The sequence below is a fragment of the Motacilla alba genome, chromosome 2 (genome assembly GCF_015832195.1).
Source record: "Motacilla alba alba isolate MOTALB_02 chromosome 2, Motacilla_alba_V1.0_pri, whole genome shotgun sequence".
NCBI lineage: Eukaryota > Metazoa > Chordata > Aves > Passeriformes > Motacillidae > Motacilla > Motacilla alba.
Window position 1 is genome coordinate 142,128,759 of NC_052017.1, and position 14,311 is coordinate 142,143,069.

The 14,311-nt window shown below is 37.2% G+C and overlaps 1 long non-coding RNA gene across 1 annotated transcript in view; it reads right to left on the reverse strand.

Moving 5' to 3' along the window:
- The window catches only part of LOC119698050, an 84,129-nt gene that overhangs the window by 26,121 nt on the left and 43,697 nt on the right, over window positions 1-14,311 (reverse strand). The window contains exon 2 of the long non-coding RNA XR_005256047.1: window positions 3,613-3,647. This is a non-coding gene — a long non-coding RNA (uncharacterized LOC119698050). The remainder of the gene's footprint in view (window positions 1-3,612; window positions 3,648-14,311) is intronic.

Here is a 14,311-nt window from a genome sequence, read left to right on the forward strand (position 1 = left end):
TCTTGAGATAAGGAGATGAGTTATGCATCATTGACACGATTAATGAAAAATAAATTGTGACAGTTCTAGGTCTAAAAGCTGAGCTTGAACACAGAGCATCTACTCCAGAAAGCAACACTTCTTGTTTACTTATGTCATGTTTCCTGAATCCCAACAAGTAACAGAAATTTTTAGTAGGTCCTTCAGTTACCTGTTCCATGACCTCCTTCCTTCCATTATTAGGACACGGAAAATAGCAGTTATTTTAATCTTCAGGAAGTTTTTGGGAATATTTTCCTTGTGACTGAGACTGTATGAGTAGAAAAACTTGAATTTTTCAGGGCATTTACTTATTTCTGGTACTAGGTAAAATGATGTAAATGAGCATCAGGCACCCTTACCTCAGAGTTCTCTTGTGTATTACAAGCTCTGAACAGAATCATCCTGAGGCTGAGATTAGGCAGCAATTCCTTTAGTGATTGGTGCCAAGATATTTTGCACAAAAACATGTAAATGTATTTGAAAATCTGGAGCAACAGACTTAGATTTACTGAGTATCAGCTGCAACTCCTGACTGTGGTCCATTTCTATCTAGTGCATGTGGGTCTGGTTCTAGGCTCTGCTATGTTTATCTTGAGTGTGATCTTGAGCAAATCATCTGTACTCTCTGCCCATCATGTGTAGTGCAAAGAAAAAACTACCCTATGCCTCACAGCTCTCTTTTAATGTTTATTTGTGTAGCATCTGGCTGTAGAATTCTACTCCTGTTTGACACTCCTCAGTGCTACTATAAAAATAAGAATATTTATTTTCTGAACATAATAAAATAAAATAAAATAAAATAAAATAAAATAAAATAAAATAAAATAAAATAAAATAAAATGAAATAAAATGAAATAAAATGAAATAAAATAAAATAAAAGTCCTTGCCCTTTTCTCAGCATGCTACTTGTGAATCCAAGCAAAGTACAATCATTACTGATTTTTCCACATAAATGGAAACCTCCATTCAAATTAAATCTTTGTGCAGTTATCAAGTAAGGAGAGCAGCATAAATCAAGTATAATGCAAACAGTAGAACAGGTGCAATGAACAATCCAGACATCCCAGGTTTCCTGTCTTCTGCCTCTATCCAACCCCTGGAATAATTACAGAGTTTCTCTTAGGCTGAAAAAATGCTCGTCTTGCAGTTGCAGGCATATCATGTTGGATTTCAGTTTATTTTTAGTCAAGTGGATCTCCTGTCTCTTGTCAGTTTATTGTGTTGTGTTAGCAGGGACATTTAAACAGAACAGAGTTTTGCTGGAGCTCCAGTGGGGTCTTGCATATAAAATCAAAGTTCTTTTTGCTTGCTTCATGTTCTCATTCACTCAGTGTCTCAGAGCCTGCCAGCTCCATGGGCAAGCAGCCAGTTTTGCATTTACTACAGGGTTTTGTGTTGGCTGCCAGTCACAAAGGGTGGTGATAAATGGATTCAGCAGCACCTATTAGGATTAACTGAAGGCTTAAATTCATTTTGAATCCTCTTACTGCCAAAATTAATTATACTAAAATTAATTATGCTATGTTATCCACTGAAGAACAGGCCAAGGTGAGGAAAATACCCACCTTCATGTTTACTGCAGCCTGGAGCTGACGTAACCAGGGGAATCTATAGAACTGAATCCATCATGCTCACCAGACTCATAAAGCTTTTTGTGCTGCCTACTTTCAGCTGTCTTCAGGCTTTTGTTCTCAGAGACCTTGTCCTACGCACTGGCTACAGTGATTCAGGTCTATCAGAAAGCACCTGTGGTGATCTGCAAAACAGCTTGGGCAGTAGGAGTATCCTCATATTTTAGCAAAATCATCAGCTCACTTGGAATCCCAGTTCCTGTATAAGATGTATTTCATGGTATGGCATTTGGAAGAAATATGTTAATAGAAAACCCAGTGACTTGATTGTTTTGCAAACCAATGAGGTTCTGTCCAACTGACCTCTTGTTTGCAATAATTTAGTCTGGCCTCGTGTTGAAGAGAAGCTGCTGAAAAACAGTGGAATATCAGATGGAAGCCCTGAAATTCTCTACTGTCAAAGCAGCAGGCACAGTACAGCCCACCATGGAGGCACAGGGATTGTGAATTAAGCTCTGCCATGTCCATACAGTGTCATAGCTTGCACTTAAGAGCAACACCATTGGATTAGAGCTCCCTTTGAAATTAGGCATTGGTGTGAGTTATATGGGCAGAATCTGTACTAGCTACACAACGAAGCAGGTTTAACACTGATAAAATCACAACAAATTCACAGTGTCTCAGTATATGACTTCCTACATTTTGTGTCCTCTTCTGTAGTCTGATAGGGTGTGAGGCCCATCTACAGCATAAAAGCAATCAAATTCCCTTGATCAGAAAGCCTCTAGCTGAAGGGAGGAGTATGGCTTAAAAGATGGAGGAAAGAAAGGACAAAATGTAAAAAAAGAGCCATTTTATAGAAATATTGATTAAAAAGAAATCAAATATCACTCTTTCCTGTTGCTCCACAGTCTAATCCAGGCAAGAAATTTGTGTATTTTGACTGTTTCAGGGAAGGGCCTGATTGATTTAACCTTTCCACAGGTTCTCCTATAGTGCCCACTGTAACAAAAAAATCAGCTCATAAAAACTCCACTCAGTAGTTTTCATTCAGGGCTATCTTCAATCATTTCAGACCAAACATTGCTCTGCTCATTTTGGTTCAAGTCATTAAGAATTCTGTATTGCCCTTACTACTGTGTGCCCGCCCTTAACTTGCAAAGAACAATCTTACCTGTCTCTCCTGCCAGAAAATTTGGTTGTTGGTAGATATTTAGAATTATTTGCCCTTTGAAAGGCAAATTATACTGCTTTGCCAACTAGTTGTGTATTTCTTGGAATTTTGCTAAAGAACATGTTTTCATTGAGGAATTTTGTTGTTGTTGTTGTTATAAAGGTAGATTTAGTAATACCTAGAGAATCAAAGATAGGTTGATTTTTTTTTTTTTTCATCTTTTGAGTAATTATGTGTTTTACTGACAGAGAAAACATTCCAGATGGGCAAAATACTGGTAAACCAGCTTCAGGCCAGGAGCTTGAAACATGTATCAGAAACATTAAAGTCAAAACTGCATTAACTATAGATTCTCTCACTCTTCAACAAGGAGACATACGTGCCTTTGAAATGATTCAGTCCAATTATTATTAGAATCTTTATGGGGATTTTATGGTGGACTTAGTTAAATTCTTAGTTTATGTCACCTCCTTACCAGAATTCTCCAGAGTAACTCCTGAATCCCTTTAATGCTCAGAGTATTGGAAGAAATTCTTATAATCAGTAGACTTACATTGCACATTAATAGAAAAAGACTCTTCCAAATTCTCCTTTGTCATCTTCTCACTATTTTTCATTACACTAGTGACCAGTTTTTCATGTCCTTCCTGATATTCATTTATTTGTGCAGAACCTGAAAGCAGAATACTGATCTAGGTGCCCCATTAGGTCTGACTCACAAGCACATTTTCAAGTTCTTGTGACATTTAACTTTTTCCATCCATCTGCAAGTCTTCTGATAGAGACTAGAAAGTCTTTACAAGGTTTGAATGTGAAATTGTAACGTACTTTGGCAGCTTGCATACCTTAATTCCAGATGAGAAGGTCAAGACGGCAGCTTCTGAAAAACAAAACAGGAATTAGTCACCTGCTGAACCAAAGATTCCAGGGAAGACGACCACTCAAAACTGTGCAGCATAGGGTATAGGAGTGGATTACATGGCCCAAAAGAAGACACTAAATATCAATAGGACTGGGATTCCTGGGTGATATTTCTTGCTGCAAGGAGTGTAATTCTTTGAAGTGTCATTGCTGCTAAACCCCAACATTTAAACAAGGCTGCAGGGTCAACACATAAACACCCCAGAATCTGACCCAGTTCAGAGCAAAGAAACCCTCTGCAATATTAGCAAGATCTAATTGAACCTCTTGGCTGTTAAGCAAAGCAATTAACGATGTAACAAGCAATCATGCCTGATGTTCAGTTAACAGCAAAACAAACATGATAAAATACGTCCGCAACATTTTGAGTCAAAACCTCATAGAGAATTACCATGTGCTCTTACATCTTCCCCTGTGCAAGTAGTGCATCGTTAGCAAAGTATTATCCATGAGTTTTACACCACTGCCTAATTGCATGGAAGGCAGTTAAGAAGATCAAAGAGCTCTATTAACAACAGATAACCACAGAACAAATATGATTAAAGTAATTACAGAAGGAAGTAATCTGCTAATTCTTAATGATTCTGAGGACTCAGGGAGGAGCTCTCAAAGTGATTCTCCTCACTGGAAATCAGGGTGTTACTGCAATGGACTGATATGATATTTTGGGTTTCAAAGTGTGAGCCATTACCATTTTTCTATATGTGTTTTCTCTTATGCCTTCCCTTAAACTTCATACTCAGTGTGACACGATTTAGAAGTGGAAACATCCTTACCATAACAGTTACCAACCTTTCTTTTCTTCCCCTCCTTTCCCCCATCTTTTGGTGCCTGGCAAAATTTTCCAGACCTCTTCTGATTTTGAATCAGAACTTACCTTTACATTCTAGAGAGCCTCTGGAAACACATGTATGCAATTTTCCTCACACTTCCTTTCCCCATGCATCCTTTCTATCTTATCAACTAGGATTAGAGATGATTTTTCACTCTTTCACTCCTCCTCCTCTTACTCTATCCTAAAACCTCCTCCCTTTCTTACCTCACCTTACCTCCAGACATCCTACCAACATTGACACTAATAAGCCTTTTCTTTTTGTTCTTATTCAGTAGACAACTGAGCAGTTAATACAGAATTAAAGGGAGATACATATACGTTTATCTATACTGTGAGGGGATTTGGAAGTCTTCCTAAAAACAGAATCTTTTAAATGTGCATCCTCTGTATTTCCGCTCTTTTCTTCCTTCCCCAGGCATTGCTTCTCTTTTGCCCTTTCCTGTCTTCACTGGCACCAAAATATGCTTGACCTTCATGTTGTCAAGCACTGAAATTCAAGAACCTCTACAAATCATTGTTCGATGTTACACAGCTTCTAGTGGTGTCTGAAGCTCCACTGTATCACTTTGCTGTTGACATTAAGGATCACAACTAGAACCAATGGAAAAGCTCATTGAACCTTTCATGGTCTGAAGCAAGCACATTTTGTTCAGCTACAATTAATGCACTTGGTTATATTCAAAACTCATGTTGTACCTTCAGAGATGAACCATGCACACAGAGAGACTATATTTCTGTAAATTTATCTAATCCTTGCTCTCCAACCTCTTTTGCTTTCTATTCTCTCCTCTTCAGATGCTGCTTAAAAATTTCATTTCCTAGTATCTTGAATCACCAAAGTATTTCTTCTCCAGGCCTGAGATCTCTGCTACAGGCAACAGACCCATGCTATCCCAGAGCAAACACTGCCTTTGTCAATACTAATGTCAGAAAGCTGAAAATAATAGAGGCCAGATTCCTACATTTGTATTAGCACTTAGTAAATAACCTATTTTTTTCCAAAATTGCTTACACGTACAGCAAGCCCAGCTCCTCTGAAAAAAACATGGCCAATTGTGATGTCTTCCCAGAAACCAACAGTAAAGAGAAAAGACAGTATGAAATAAAAAAAAAAAAATCATGTCATGTTTTCATGCTTAAGCACGTCCATCTAAATAAGAGCATAAGTACATAGTGAAGGAGTAACTGGTCCAACATGGATTACCATCTCCCATGACATATTGCTGAGTGCTCTGCTTTTACTAATGATGGCCATGTCAATGAAATATACCCCTTGATCTTTGTTAAAGAAAACTTAAAATGTCGATTTTTGCTTTCAGTTTTGGTAGATTTTCCTTTACTGTTGATTGACTCATCTTTTTTCTTTTTTTTTTTTTTCTTTTTTTTTTTTTTTTTTTTTTTTTTTTTTGTGAGATCCCCCTGGAGGTAATTCAGTGTCTTTTGGAAATCAAATATTTAAATTTTATAAAGATAACAGTGTACTGTCTCTGTTCTTAGTTTCTGAGATGTCCAGCTTTGCTGCATTGCCTGATCTTTGCAGTTAGAGCTTTCTTCCTCTCCTAGTAACACAGACATTGCATTGTCTTCTCCACTTAAAGATGGACAGCAAGGTAAAATATACACTTCTCACAGTCACAAACGAAAAAAACCCACATTCCTGAGACAATACTATCTCCTGATTTTCACCCCAGTTGACTGATAATTAACATTCCTTGCTGCCTTTTAGATGAATTATTGCTGTCAGAGCACCTGCTTGAAGACCGAGGACTGCAGGAGTACATTTCTAAAGGGATGGGGGGGATAATAGTTTCCAAGTAAGGACAATTGCCAGGATCATCCCTAATTGATGAGCTGATGTGTAATTTTGTCATATTCACCCTGTGCCTTCAGGGCTTTTGATCTGCAGGGTGCTCTGGGAGAAAGTTTCTCATTAGAGAGTCACTTCATGAGGAAGTTTTGCTTTGTGTAGGCTGGGCTGTGCAGGATGAGGTGTTTTACAGTAGTAGGCAAGGTTCTTTATTGAGAGCTAATGAACTTGTACAAACAAAATGGTCTGTGCAACTGGCTGAGGAAAGCCTATCCATTGCTCATGTGGGGTATATTTACCAGGCTGTTTCAGGCTCTGAATCAGGCCATTAACTTGATTGTGCCTCAGAGTACCTGAAGTCAAAGCCTTGGTCCTCCAAAATCCAAATGGAAAGAGGGAAGTGCTTCCAGAGGGCAAATAAAATTACTTGCTTTGGTTACACCTGTCAGTGCACACAGGGTGACTCTTTCTCCTCCATCCGCATAGATTTTGCAAAGTTTAGTGAAAGTCTCTGCAGATTCCAACAAAGATGTCAGGAGGAAGCTCAGCTGTCTGGTAGGAGGTAAGACCACACCTGCTTGACCAATTTTCTTAGAGGAGACTATCCTCCTCCATGGTGTGTGGGGAACGTGAATAACTCCTGTGTACCAGAGGACATTAGGACTACTGTGCTTACAGAAGCATAGACTTCCTGAGGTGGGAAGAGACCCATTAGCATCATTGATCCATTAAGATCAAATCCCTGCAGGGCTGCCTTATATTTACTTCCATTTTCTGTTTTACCAAGTTAGTACTACTGTTCCTTGACTAAATCTTAGGGCACTAAACAGACATTATACTTTTGCCAGATCAGGTTCTTAAAATCTGTGTGCTGTGTGCCAGGCAGTTTGTGGGTTTTCTTAGGAAAGGGGATGAACTTGAGTGGGAGGGAGAGAGAGAATAGGAGAGTGAAAATGGGATGTCTTGACTATACATTTCACTCCTATTTTCTAATAAAACTAACAAGCAAGTAAGCTTTAGGAATGAAATTACTACAGATATTCTCTCACTGCTTAATTCCCTACTTCAGCTTTTTACTGAAAGGTTGACATTTCTATCCAGGATGCTTTAAAGGTAGTTGCTTGTTTAAGTTTAGAAAAGACAGATTGCTACTGTGCTGGTTAGTCTGTGGTTTTCTTCCCTACTTTTTCTCCATAAAGGTAAATATTGTTAACTTTACTTATAATTTTATTTTTTTTTCAGAATGCATGTTCTCACATTCCCCATGCCATGCAGTTTGAGTAGGAAAATTGTGCCCTCCATTTCCATTCCATCACATGTTGTGCTTTAGCTGTATTTCTGTGCAAAGCTGTGAAGTGTGGGTGGTGAGAGACAGAAGATGTTTTAACTGAGATTTTGAGAGCTTTTATTCTTGCTTAATTTGAACTAAGTGGAAGTTAATAGATCAACCAAGCCTAAAGTTCCCACTGCCAAATAAAATACACAAAGCTTGAAGTTAATAGCTATTTTTATAGAACATAAAGAACATAAGCTACTAAAAGAAATAGTGGATTCTTTCAGCTAATTCTCTAACCTTTATTTTAGGCATGTGAATAAGAGTCCTCATTTTAAAACAATGTTTAGCCTTCAACAAATTCCCTTCATGCCATTGGGACCTGATAGGTGCTTAGCAAGCAGAATGAACAGGTGATTTATTCAGGTGCTTGAAATCATAATCCTGTAAAGATTTATTGTTTCAAAATCAAGTTTAAGACTTCATTGTGCATTCTGAAGCCTAGTTTCTAAATTCTTGCTTTCAGTGTATTGGTGTTTTGATTAACCAATGGGTTTAACTTACCTTTACTGTGATATTTAATGCATATAAGATAGTGCCTAATAAATAACTGCAATTTTATTAGCTGAATAGTTAGGAGGGCATGACTGTTAAGTAAGATGTGACATAAATCAGTATCAAAAATGACCAGCTCTGGAGGCCAAACATAGCAAAGCCTTAAATAAATCTCTGCATCTTCTATAGATCTATAGATTATAAATCAATACACAAATCACAGCTGGGAAGTTAGATTCAAGAGTAATTAACTTTAGATCAAACTGTCTTGATACACTGTAAAACAGCCAGAAATTTGTGAACATAATTAACTTGCATATTGTTTTGTATTCTACCACAGCATGGACTAGTTTGAAGAAAAGTTACTTCATGAAAGAAGTTGTCACTTATATTGGAGTGTTGAAGTAACACAACAATTGAGAGTAACTGCACAATGAACATAGAAATGTGACCATATCCATAAATAGTTATACAGCAGTATTATCTATTTTTCTACTTGAAATTTTTCCTTCACTTTCACATGTGTTTTTCTGAATGCCACTAACAAAGCAGAAATTCTTAGTATAGAGATGATCTTTTCTGTGGCTGTTCTTTCCCTTGTTGTTGATCTCTTCCTTCACAACCCCCACTTTAAAAACTGAACATCTATCCAAATGCATATATATATATATGTATATATTTTTTTTATTATTTTTAAGTGGCATATAAAAGGGGAAATTGAAGGTTTTTACATGCCAGGATCCAGTTGCCTCAGTGGAAAAGTAAAGCAGGTAAAATCAAATAAAATCTAGTCTAAAAAGTAGGAAATATTCTTGTCAGCTAGTGGAGAAATACTGAGATAAAGCAAACACAAAGCTAATTTTCTAAGTATTGTGAGTACCCAGAATTTCAAAAGAAGTAAATATGTAGATGAATATCTCAAAGTGAACCCATTTTTGCCTTTCCTATCATCACATGCAAAAGCTTGGGCAAAAGAAGATGCGTTGAAAGCTATGCCTACATTTTGGGTTCTGGAATTATCTTTTCCTGCAATTATAAAATCATATTACCAGAGTTGGAGATGAAGTCTTAATTTCACTTTCTACTGGTTGTACTTCAAAATTTACTTTGAGCTTTTTGCGCTTAGCAGCTCTTCATGACAACTAAAATGCTTCCTTCTAGTTGTACAATCCTGTTTTCTTAAGGAAAAACCCCAAGCAAACAACAACAATAACAAAAAAAAAAACAACCAAAAAAAACAAAAAAAAAACCAAAACAAAAAAACCAAAAAAAAACCCAAAAAAACCCCAAAAAAACCACCAAAAAACCAAAAAAAAACCCAACAAAAACCAAAAATCCTACACCCCCAAATTCCAACTGAAGTCAACTTCAAGATTTTAAAGAGTAATATGTTTTCTAGCATAAAGGTTTTATCTTGTTTGGTAAGGAAATGCACAAAGGGCAGCTGTATGCTTGTAGTACTCACAAGAACAAGCAGAGCTACTGTGAGTATCCCTCAGTTCTCTCTGGAACTGACAGAAAATATGCTAAATTTATATTCTCTGTGATTTACTATTACAATTTCCTTCATGTAGTTCATGAAGCATTCTCACACAAAAAGGCCTTGCATAGACGCTGCCAGAGCACTCAGCACAGAGCACATCTCAAAATAACAGAATATTAATGAGTGAGTGAATCCATGTAGGAGAACATCTCTCACTGCTGTTTCCCCTAAGAGATTTCTCATATGTTTCCTGTCTGCCCCAGAGCTAAAAGGCAAAAGCAGTTTAGGATCTGCATGAGTTGTAAATGTAACTCAACTGGTGTAGAAATTCCAAGGTAGGGGCCAGCAAGTGCAGCAGGCAGAGAAATTAAGTATCTTGAATTGCTACTTCTACCAAGTCTGGGGAGTTATCTCTGTACCTATGGAAATAATTTAAATTGGAACTCAAGGCAGAAAAGATGTTTTTCCAATAATCATATAGTTTCCTTTCTAAGGAATAGAGGTTTTGTTCTGAGGCATGTTTAATGAAATTTAACAGTTTGGGCCATCTCCCCAAAGGTGAACAGTTATTCACACATCAGGACTTGAGGTTGTTTAGTGAGGTCTGTCATAATGCACTTGTGGATCTGGGACAGGTGTCCTGGATGGCAAATCTGTAGTTTAGTTTATCATTCATGAATTTTTGTTCTTCAAGTGAAAGATGAAGTAGGTGCTGCATAACAGCCGTCTTATGGTGTCTCTATTTGTTGTGTATCCTTACTTGTTCTTCCTGAGACATTTACCGCATTAAGAGTTACTCTAGATAAAGTTACAGGCACTCTAGATAAATGCCAATGAACAGTGGGAATTTCTGAGAGGAGTGACAAACTTGAGAGAGCATGACTCTTGAGCTAGGATGATGTGGAGTTCTCAGAATTTTAAGTTTAAATAGTCAGGGTTATTTTTCAGTAATGTGCCATTTTCCAGAGAAGTAAAGTCCTTTAAACAGATTCACAAACTTTGGCTCAGAAAGAACTTTCCCCCTGTTGCATCATCCCACTACTTGGATATAAGCACTTAAATCTTCAGGAAGGCAATGAGTACATTTTATATTTTGGAAAAATAGTGTTGAATGCTTTTGGGATGATAGCATTATACATTCTAAATCAAAGCCAGAGACCTGCTTACTCTGTGCTGAAGAGAGCAAGACTTGTAGCTCCCAATGTTAAAGTTAGTTGCAGTGGAGGAAATGTCTCCTGGTCAATAAGGTGGTAGGATAAAATGCAGGATAAAAATGGGGCAATGGCATTACACGGTAGACAGAGGAAAAAATATAAGAAATGTTTTAGTATTCAGTCCAGAAGGCATAGTCAGAACATGTCCTCCCCAGGAGCTAACAGAGCTTCTGAGTAAAGTGTCCTGTTGCATCAGAACATGCTGAAGATTGTCTACTGAAACATGTTAGCGGTTGCATGGATGGAAGTGGGCTCATGGGACTGAGTTCACATCCTTCTAATGAAGGGCTGACATCACTGGAGTAAAAATAAATATATTCACCACATGCTTTTTTCCATGAATGAGAATGTAATGTAGTTTTGTGACAATTATTATCCAAGACTTACCCACATCATGGCACATGGTGATCTGCAGATGCATGAAGCATAAGAAGCAATAGCCTTTTTGAACCCTAGTCATTAATTTTTTCTTAAGTTCATTGATGTTATGGCTTAATAATCTTCCAGCTTGCTGTGACAAATCTTAGCCCACTGTTGAAGACTGAAATGTCTCCTGAAGACCACTTTTTCAAAATTTTCAAATAGTGTTCAGCATTTTTATTGCTAAGGGAAGACAAATATTAGGTGGGGCATTGAGAAGAAAAAGCGTTCAGGTCCGATGAATGCTTTTAAAAAAACACTCCTGAAAGGTGAATGGACAGTGGTTTAGTTGATGGTAGGAAGTTATGGATTATCATCCCAATTCCATTTTTCTGTTGCTACAATACTTGGTAGAAATTACTGTCAGAAAGGAAACAACAGTCTTGGGAGGTTAATGCTTAATTTAAATTGATGACCTTGTCTTCACCTGACAACAGTATCTGCCTCTGACTACTAAATGGAGAATATTAGAACTCCTCATCTTTGTATCAGTTGAGGCAGGGAAAATAAAATATAAGTGGGCAGTAATCTCATCCTAACAGTTACTATTGTAGAGCTTCTGGCATTGGATTTCCCCAGATGGAGATGAATTATTTTACCCTTGAAGCCTCAAGATTGCTATAGTTGAACAATGGATGATGATGTTAAATGCAGTCTTTGTTTAAACAGTCTCTAGGAACACTAAGAGACACAAATAACTGGTAAAAAATGGAATTACACTTAAAAAAATGTAGACTCAGCAAAAAATTGTAGCTGTCCCAGGAAATCTACATGCTGGTTTGGCTGTCTTCATATTCCACATGAACCATATACATCCAAGAAATTTCAGTTTCTTCCACAAGACACACACCATTTTTAGGCTTGTTTTCACTAGTGCATTATTTAAAGAAATATTGAAATTATAATTCAATTTATCTATCCTTTTTTTTCTGTTTGCATGCTCAGATATGTAGATGAACTGTGCAAACAATAGATTCTTCAATTCACCAACTGCATTAACAATTGTTTTTGATGCTGGCAAACATTTTTCACTGTCAAACAATAAAGAATATTAATTTCTCAAAACTTTGTTTATTTGTTTTATAACGAATTTTGGTCATTTAGTTCACTGTTCAAACAATATTTTGCTACTTTCTCTATTTTCTAAATTATTGAGGCTAAACAATTAATTCTCCATTTTCTTTGCAAAGCAGCAGGTCAGCCCCCAAAACCGCCTTGAAATGGATGTATATAAATCATATCTTTAGCCTATATGCTGCTTATTTCTTCACCCAGACTACACAAGTTAACCACACAAAAAGCGTGCCACCCAAAATAAAATGCGCCAGAATTTGCTGCTAATTTTTGTTGCTTTCAAACTGTTTTCCTCACTGAAAATAGAGTTTGTTAGAGTCAGTAATAGGATGTGAAATTCAGCCTGGGTGAAACAATGAATTTCCGTTTTCCTGGTCTTCTCTCCACTGGCAGGTCTTGCTCTGGGTTATCCCGGGAATGTTGCTGTGGGACATTTTTAGCCTTTTGCCAGCTGAATGATAATTGTTTCCTATCTCTGAGTCTTGAGTTCCATGCATCCCTCCTCCTCCTCCCCCATGCCCTGGATTGAAGCTCTGAGCTTCCTGTGAGGTCCCTGCAACAGCCCCAAGGGCCTCTTCTGCTGCCATATGTATGTAATCACAAACTGAAAACTTTTCTGCTTCTTAAAACACAGGGCTGCCATGTGAGATAATTATCTATAGATAGCAGCCTCACACAGAAAAGCCTTCAGATCCACCACTGATTTTTTTAAATTGTCCTTTCATGCCTTTTTTGCTTTTTTTTTTTTTTTTGGTCACACACATTGGTATTAACATAATGGATGAGCAATGTTAATTAATTAATTCTATCAGGACATGGTTCCACCTTAAGAACTTAGCAGTGTGCCAGACCTTTTCCACAATAAGAAACACACAGCAATGCGTAACCAAAATCAATTTAACTGCCCAGCTGCAAGCCAGGAAAAGCCACTTAAAGTGGTAGGCAGAATCTAAATTATTTTAAGTCTATTTTATTCATACTCCCCTGAATTTGTATGAATGTATTTGCAGTGCAAGGACATCAGAGGTCTAAGAGTTCTGAACCAAAAGCACTGGAATTCTAGGACCAATTCAACAGCGTGTGGTTATTTTTAAGGGCCTTCTGGAACCCTGCATCCAAATGCAAAGATGTTTCTGTTGCTCATAAAGCAGTTGCAGATTCACTGTGGTTAGTAGGCTGATGCTGGAAAATGGACAGAAAAAAATAAAATTAAACTTCCACTAATTCAAGCTAACAAAAAAACCCAAAAACCCCACACAAACAAACAAAAAATCAGACAAAAACAAACAAACAAACAAAGGCTGAAATAAAACCTGTGATGGTTCATTTGCTTCAAGGAAAGCTGAAACTCACTGCAATGGGATTGTAGCCCCAGAGGAGCATCTCTTCAACTGGGGTGGGACCCCCACTGGGTAGCTCTGCAAGCTATGCCTCAATAAACACAGTTTTTGTGTGAAAAAGATGCATTTTTTTTTTCATACAGTAGTTAAAATCACCTGTCTCAAATTAACTGAGAGGAAGAAATTAATTTAAATTCTTGCCAAACAATGCCACTTTTTAACCTATAAAATGACCTGGGTTTTATTCTGTAATTTCTTCTCTGACTTAAGTGGTATGTCAAGATAATAATAACAACAACAATTACAATAATCTCTTTCCCAAAATTTTTTGCCATTTAATGAAGCAACAGTAGTTTTCTTCCAACATTTAAATGGATCAGTGTAATACAGCCAGTCTAAGTAAAGCTATGGCTTATTCATTCTAATAAACCAGAGTAGGTTACTTCAAATAAAAAAATAAAATCTACATATTATATAAACAAGTGCTAAGAATGTTGCATCAACTATCTCCCTAATCTAGGAACATTTCAGGTTTTCAACTTGGAAAAAAGGAATGTAGTTGAGAGGACAGCATTGTTCCTAGCTAATGGAGATGACAGCATTAATTAATCCCTGAGCCAGC